Below are 7,870 nucleotides of genomic sequence, written 5' to 3'. Positions count from 1 at the left end.
TCTGTTTTGGCCAGAAAGTTCCATTTTTTCCCGCGACTGAAGTTTCGGCAAGCATAGTAAGGTAGGGTGTAGTTCCAAGTTCCTTCATCAATGATATATGGAGTAAATGGGTTGTTTGTAAGATGAATTATTACTTAGAAGTTAAATTAGGGTTTGTGTTTCATGTTGGGGCCTCTGTGTTATGGAATTAATTTAGGGTTTTGACGTGCTAGAAAACTAGAATGGAATAATTTCTGGTTCAAGTTTTCAATTGCAGAAATTTGTGAAAATTTTTCCGTATGTGTATGTGGTGTGCATATGGTGTGTATGGCTACATATTAATATAAGAAAGGGGAATGTTCACTAGTTATGATGCACGTATGTTGTGCCCCAGAATTCAGCAAGTATGACCACAACCTAGTTGGCCTCGGCGAAAAACAAAATTAAGAAAAAGATTAGAGGACGTTAAATGATCATGCGTGTCCATGAAATATGACAACGAGTATCATGTTTTCCACGTGTACGATTAAGCGGTGATTGATATACGTAACAAGACTTTTCAAACTGGCACTGTAACCTTATATATGTAACAATTATGTTTTAATTGTATCCACTATACCAATAGGTTGCTGTTAAAGTTTCTTATTAATGCGAAAAGCAGCTCATTGCTCGATCTTCAGTTCTGTGCATATCATATGCATGTACTGTACATATTATGTGCATGTAGTGTGTATGTAGTGTGCATATAGTGTATATGGACAGGTGATGAAGTCATTTTTCTGATTTCAAAGAGAGAGTTGTGAACTCTAGGTTTTTGGGTTGGCTCAAATCTGTGAGCATATCATGTGCATGTCGTGTACCATACAGTGAGCAAATCTTGAAAAACTCATCCAACAAACATCAGCATTTAATGACTAGGCTTTGTTCCTAGCCTCGATGCGAGTCCAATGGTGGTGGTCTCGAGCCTCAATTGTTTCCCATGTTGCTAGCAAATGGCTGGAAAGTTTGCGGCCTACTTAAGTTTTGATCCCAACGATCGAGGATGCGATTCGTGACAAGGCTAGGTGTTTTGGACTTGTGAAGACAAGATGAAATTGGTGGTGGCTTCAATTTGGACGGTCTTGGTCGGGACGACCGTGCACCGTGTGTGCATAGTGAGAAGGGGAAAGAGAGTGCGTGAGGGAGAAAGTGAGAGAACAGAGGAGGGAGAGAAAGAGTAGAGAGAGAAATCAAAAAAATGGGAGGAAATAACCCATTTATATACGAGGACAATTAAGTTATTTCAAGGTGTAGAAAAAATCTTATTTACGTCCCATTATTATACATGCCGTGTGCACATTCGAAATGTCCTATTTCTGTCCCAAGATTAAGGAATTGTCCTATTTATGGGTATTCCCTAACTTATATTATCAATTAGATATTTTTATTGTAAATAATAGTTTAAGTGGTTAGAGCATTTATTTCTATCAAGGTTCTAAAAGACACTAGGCGTTAGTCGGGCGGTGGGTTGGGGCTTAACGCCTAGGCAGACAAGGCGGATTTAAGTAAATATACTGTATTTCATGTAAATAAGTATCTGCTTATACTTAAAATATATATAATTTCATCATAAACTACAAAATAAAATGACATATATATTATGAAGTATTGGAACATAATGAAAACAAGGGGAACAAACATATAATGTGTGTTCATTTAAGTATTCAACAGGTCTCTTACAATTTATTGAAAAAAAAAGTAAAATGCAAAATGAAAGCTATCTATTTCTGTCTAAGTGAGTAGCGACCTAGGCGGGTCTGGACGGGTTAGGCAAGGTGCCTAGGCGGTCTAGGCGGGCGACTCAATAAGTTTAGGAGCCCTTTCTTAATTTTCAAACGCTTAGGCATTAATCGGAGCGGTGGCCAGCCGCCTAGCACCGCTTTAGAACAGTGATTTTTATATGCAAAGTTCTATTTTGAATCATCTCTCAATATTTATTGTATGTTCTTCATGATTTATAAAGAACCTACCATTATATTTAGGGGTGTAATATCTACACACCCTTTCTAATTTTCGGCTGGCGGATCGGATGAATTGAAGAAGATCAAAGGACAGAAATTAACAAAAAGTGTGTGAGAAATAAAAAAAAAGTGTGTGGATATCACACCCCTATATTTAAATAAAATTTCTATATTTTCTTAAATTTGCTATGGTGAGATTCATATTTTGTTAAAAATAAATACTTCTTATATTACAATTTATATATATATATATATATATATATATATTAAATGGGAAGTGTTATTGGTACTCCAAAATTATTATTCTATACTCTTCACAAGTATATTTTTCTTTCCTAAAATAGAAAGTTTGGAGTGTAAAATAAGATTTTTAAAATGTTAATAACAATTCCCTATTAAAAAGTATGTTTTGTGGTTGCTTCTCGAAGGCTAAAAGCGTTTTGAGATAAAAATTTCGTAATGCTTTTAGCTCATACTAGCGTCTTTTGGGAAAAATTAAAAAAAAAAAAAAATACAACACAAACACACTTGCTCGCCCGCTTGAAAGGTTTCAGCGAGTTTATACCAAAAACTCGCGCACGAGCAAAATGCTTTATTAAAAGTTAGGGGTTTGATTCCCCTTTCAGTATAACATAAAAGTATTAGTTATCGAGTAAAATATGAGATAAACGTTAATTTATTAGAGATAAGGTAAAACAGATAAACTTCATGAATTGCATACATGCAATGATGCAAATTAAAAGTGAAGTTGGAAATTTATCAAGCCAATTTTACTCTTGATAGAAAACAAAAATCTAATTTATTTAAGTAGCTATAAATTAAATCGTTTGTTCCAAAAAAAAAAAATGATATAAGTGAAACAATAAATTGTAGTATGAATCTATGGCACATAGACAATTTATACAATGATCTTCATTTGTCTTGAAATCAACTACAAGCAATCCAATTTTGGTTTTAATGCATTCAATGGAATACTTCATCTCTTAGAACTCCCGTATCTAAGTCTGGTTAAAGCACTATACACCATAGTTGCCCTTAAGTGTATGTATCTCTTAGGGGTTAGGGAATAGGCCGTATATCTTACTATGCAATCTAACCAATTAGGACATAAATTTAACATGCAAAACTCATTATGTACGAGAAAGCGAGAGAACCATGCGAACCATAAATCTTGTTACAACATCTATGTAAAACCATATTCACAAGAAGCTAATTCGAATTATATTGCTATTACGCTTCAAATTCATCTTCAAACTACTATATGCAAAGCCATAAGGTGATCAGTCAAAGAACTAAAACATAAAGCATTCAATTCTTGGTTTGACTCACCAATGTGGAGATTGTTAGGATTTTGGCTCAAAGTTAGTGTCCTATTTTGTTTAGGATTGTATTATGGAAAGTAAAGGTGCACTGATTCTTCTCCTAAAAGGACTAGGAAGGAATCAAAATTTTCCTTGTACAATTAGATTAGGAAGCCTAAAAATCTAATTGGACTAGGTAAGAAAGTGTACTTTCCTATTCCACATAAGAATGTAAACCACACCCTGTACTTATAAATAGGATGTGGCAAGGCTAGAAATCAGCGAGAAAAGTTAGAGACAGCCGAGAGGGACAAAAAGGGCGGATTAGTTCTAGGGTTTTGCAAAAGTACTGTAACATTATTATTAATCAAACAAGCCATGGTTTCTCTACCCAGAGAAATCACAACTAGATGTAGGCAAAAGTTCTACCGGACTAGTACAAATCTTGCGTGTGCCTAGTTATTCTTTATTTTTTAAAAGTTCAAGATCTAGAGTGGAGTCAGAATTATAACATACTATATATATATATATATATATATATATATATATATATATATATATATTCAATCATTGATGCATGTAGGTAAGTTCTATGTTGATATCCACGTGCGTGATATATTTACAATTGACAATCATTTATGCGTGTGTAGATGACAATAGTTTGTCGTAAAATGTAAAGGTAAAAAGTTGTCGTCAGTATATTGTATGATATATATGAGGAATCTATGATTTTATATAGGGTTATTATACAAAATAGTCCCTGAGATTTGCATGATCAATAGAAATGGTTCCTCAGATTGTCCATCATCCATGATTTTGGTCATTTCCGTTAAAAATGATTTTGGGCAATTTTTAAAGTTTTGTAACTCAATCGTTTCTTAACTAATTCGACCCATAATATATCAAAATGAAGATAGGAAGGTGCAGAATAAGATTATACCTATTTTGCAACCCAATGGTTACTGGAGATGGCCGAAAAATAGCCTGAAAGGTGATTGGTCAGCGGGAAAATAGGAAAACTTGCCAGAAACTGGGTAAACTTTAAACTTTCATAACTTCTTCAATACTCAACCAAATCAAGTGATTTGAAAACAAAAATAATACTTATTGATGAGACGAAGAGAATGGTACCTTTTTCGAAGGCTAACTAGCCGTGTTTTGGTCGGAAAACGGCTCGAAGTGGCTAACCATTTTCGAGTTAGCCATTTTCGAGCCGTTTTCTGGATAAACCACGGTACGTTAGCAGTAAAGAAAGATACCATTCTCTTCTTCTCGTCGAGAAGTATGATTTTCGTTTTTGAATCACTCGATTTCGTTGAGTATTGAAGAAGTTATGAACGTTTAAATTTTACCCAGTTTCCGGCTAGTTTTCCAGTTTTCCCGCAGACCAGTCACCTTTCAGGCTATTTTCAGGCCATCTCGGGCAATAATTGGGCTTTCAAATAGGCATAATCTTGTTCTACACTTTCTTATCTTCATTTTGATATATTATGGATTGAATTTAGTTAAGAATCGATTGAGTTACGAAGCTTTGAAAATTGCCCAAAGAGTTTTTAACGGAATGGAATTCTCATTGATCATTTTGTATTATAGCCCTTTTATATAATGCGTCTTTCTTCTTTTTAAGTACGAGGGAGAATGGAATTCTTCAATTGGGAAAGCTGCCATACTTTGGGGTTTCTTTGTCTGCTATTTGTTACCAAATATATGCGCGCATGCAAACAATCGCATCAAGTTTTTGGTAATGTCCATTAACTTAATAAACGTTAATTATATCCTTAATATGCATCTAAAAGTAATCATCATTTGTCTATGGACAGGGTCCCAGGGACATAGTTGCCACCAAAAGTAAAGTGGGGCGGGGCATCTATTTAGTGGATTTTGCATAGTTGCATATCGTAATGGAAAACAAAAAGTATTAGCAAATTTATAGCGTGCTGCAATTGTGACATTCTGCAATAGCTCACCTCCACGAAAATTCCTCTAGTGCTTCTCATGATTAGAACAATTTAATGACACTGATTCAAATAAACCTAACTTTGATAAGCAGTCAACAATAATATTAATCAAAATCGCACTAAAAATTTGTTTATCGTAATTGTGACGTTCTGAAGCATATGAAAGCATACAGGACTGTGTTACTTTGAGTTTTAAGCTAAGGCTGCAGGATCACTAGTTATTTGGTCAATTCTGTACACCCCTAATCTGTTGAATTATTGGAGACAATTCAATAACGCAAGCAGTAGTTTTGAGAAAGAGGCAAATCATGCACTTGAGTGAAACGTAAAATTTTACTCAAGAAATGGTTCATAGAACGTCTCTTAAATATTAATTGCTGTCAATTATTTTTTGACAGAGATGATCTGAATATCCACATGTAGTAGATTTTTTTTCCTACTCTTTTATTGTTATAGTGGAGGATTTCAAACCTTGTACCTAGCCTATTTTCAATCATCGCTTTATCCCCCATCACTAGACTAACGTCAATGGTTTGATGCTTTTCACTATAAGAAAAATGAGGAACAGCTACTAGATTAGTAGCTATTTGGTTGTTATTTTTGTTGTAACAATGACGTTATTAATGAAAAAAAATTGTGAAAAAAAAAAAATAATCAAACATATATACACAAGCCCTTTAAAAGAACAGATATCTATTTTTTTCAAAAAATAGGGATTAGTTGTAGGACTCATTTCACATTAAACTTTAACGATCAAAACCATTTATTTTATAAGTCTCGATATCATCTATACAAAATTCAATTCAACCGAAATCATTTGCTCATTTAATTATCCTAATGAAATCTCAATGTTTCTTAGAAAGTGTTCATTAATTTTTTTGCAAGAATAATCTATGAGATGCAACTTGAAAAATAAACGATCGGATCGTTAAAATTCGATGTGGTGTATACCCTATAACTAATCCTCATTTCTTTTTAAAAATGAGAATTTCTTTCCTTAAATAATCTCTGTGTCCGCGTGTGTGTATATGTATATATTAATGTAGCAGTCACCATTATGACGCAACTATCAACCACTTTTTGGATTTTTTTGCCACCTTTTCCTCGTTAGTAAAATTATTGTTACATCACCAATAATAACTAAATAGCTATTAATCTTGGTGGATGTTGCACTTTTCATGTAGTGTTTTCTTCCGTGGTTAGCACCAATGATTTGCCGGTTCTTAAACCACGTTTTAAAAGAAAATAAAATTAAGCTATGGAATTGTACGAATGTATTTGATATATTAACGGTAGATATATAGCAGAAATGAGTTGGCTATGTATATTGTAATATTGGTCTTGAAGTATCTTGCCATGCGGAAACAATGTTCAAATATCCAACAAACTAGAATACCAGGGAATATGAGGCGACAGATTAGTTCGGCCATAGATTGTTTACGAGGCCTAATTCTTTTTTTTTTTTTTTTTTTTGGGAAAGCGAGACCTAATTCATTTGACGCATTGAGAGATTGGGTGTCAAAGCTAGCGATTGACCAGAGACCCACTCCTTTTGAAATTTGACTCCGACCCAACATCTGTACACTACTGTATTCCAAGTCCATGAGTAGATATTTCCTTCCCCTTATCGTTTCTTATCTTATCTTCTATATGCAAAGTCAATGGAAAAAGGAATAGTGATTTTGGTGTCACCAAGTTTCAACAAAATAACTTGGACAAAAATGCCACCAAGATAAAAAATTTCAAAGGCATCCCAAAATAATGCATCAAATAAGGTAGGGGCATTTTCATCATTATAACAGTATTTTTTTAATAATTAATTAATTTTTATTAGTACCTCACAATAGGCTAGCAATAATATGATTTAATTTCTCCATTTAAACACATTCAAAACATCTTAAGAGGCGTGTAATGCCGGTTATAAAAAATGGCATTCGCACGCAAATAATAATGTGATTAAATTATTTATCAAATGATTTTGTTTTTTAACAAACGATATTATCTACATTAAGGGGGAGGGGTGGGCTTAGCCTCACAATCGGCTAACAATAATGTGATTCAATCGGTTGTTTATTAAGTATTATTTTCTCTATTTTAAACACGTTCAAAACATCTTAAGAGGAGTATAATGCCGGTTATAAAGAAAGTCTTTTGCGTGTAGATAATTGTGACATCCCACATCGCCCAGGGGAGTGATCCTTATATGTATATTCTCATCCTTACCTAGCACGAGGCCTTTTGGGAGCTCACTGGCTTCGGGTTCCATAGGAACTCCGAAGTTAAGCGAGAAGGGGGTTAGAGCAATCCCATGATGGGTGACCCATTGGGAAGTTGCTCGTGAGTTCCCAAAAACAAAACCGTAAGGGAATGGTAAGCCCAAAGCCGACAATATCGTGCTACGGTGGTGGAGCGGACCCTGGAAGTGATCCGTCCCGGGCCGGGATGTGACAATTTGGTATCAGAGCCTAACCCTGGCCGCGTGTGTGCCGACGAGGACGTCGGGCCCCTAAGGGGGGGTGAATTGTGACATCCCACATCGTCCAAGGGAGTGATCCTTATATGTATATTCTCATCCTTACCTAGCACGAGGCCTTTTGGGAGCTCACTGGCTTCGGGTTCCGTAGGAACTCCG

This window comes from Pyrus communis, chromosome 17, assembly GCF_041283825.1.
Source record: "Pyrus communis isolate YQ-2024b chromosome 17, ASM4128382v1, whole genome shotgun sequence".
In the NCBI taxonomy this organism is placed as follows: domain Eukaryota; kingdom Viridiplantae; phylum Streptophyta; class Magnoliopsida; order Rosales; family Rosaceae; genus Pyrus; species Pyrus communis.
Note: the sequence above shows the minus strand (reverse complement) of the source record.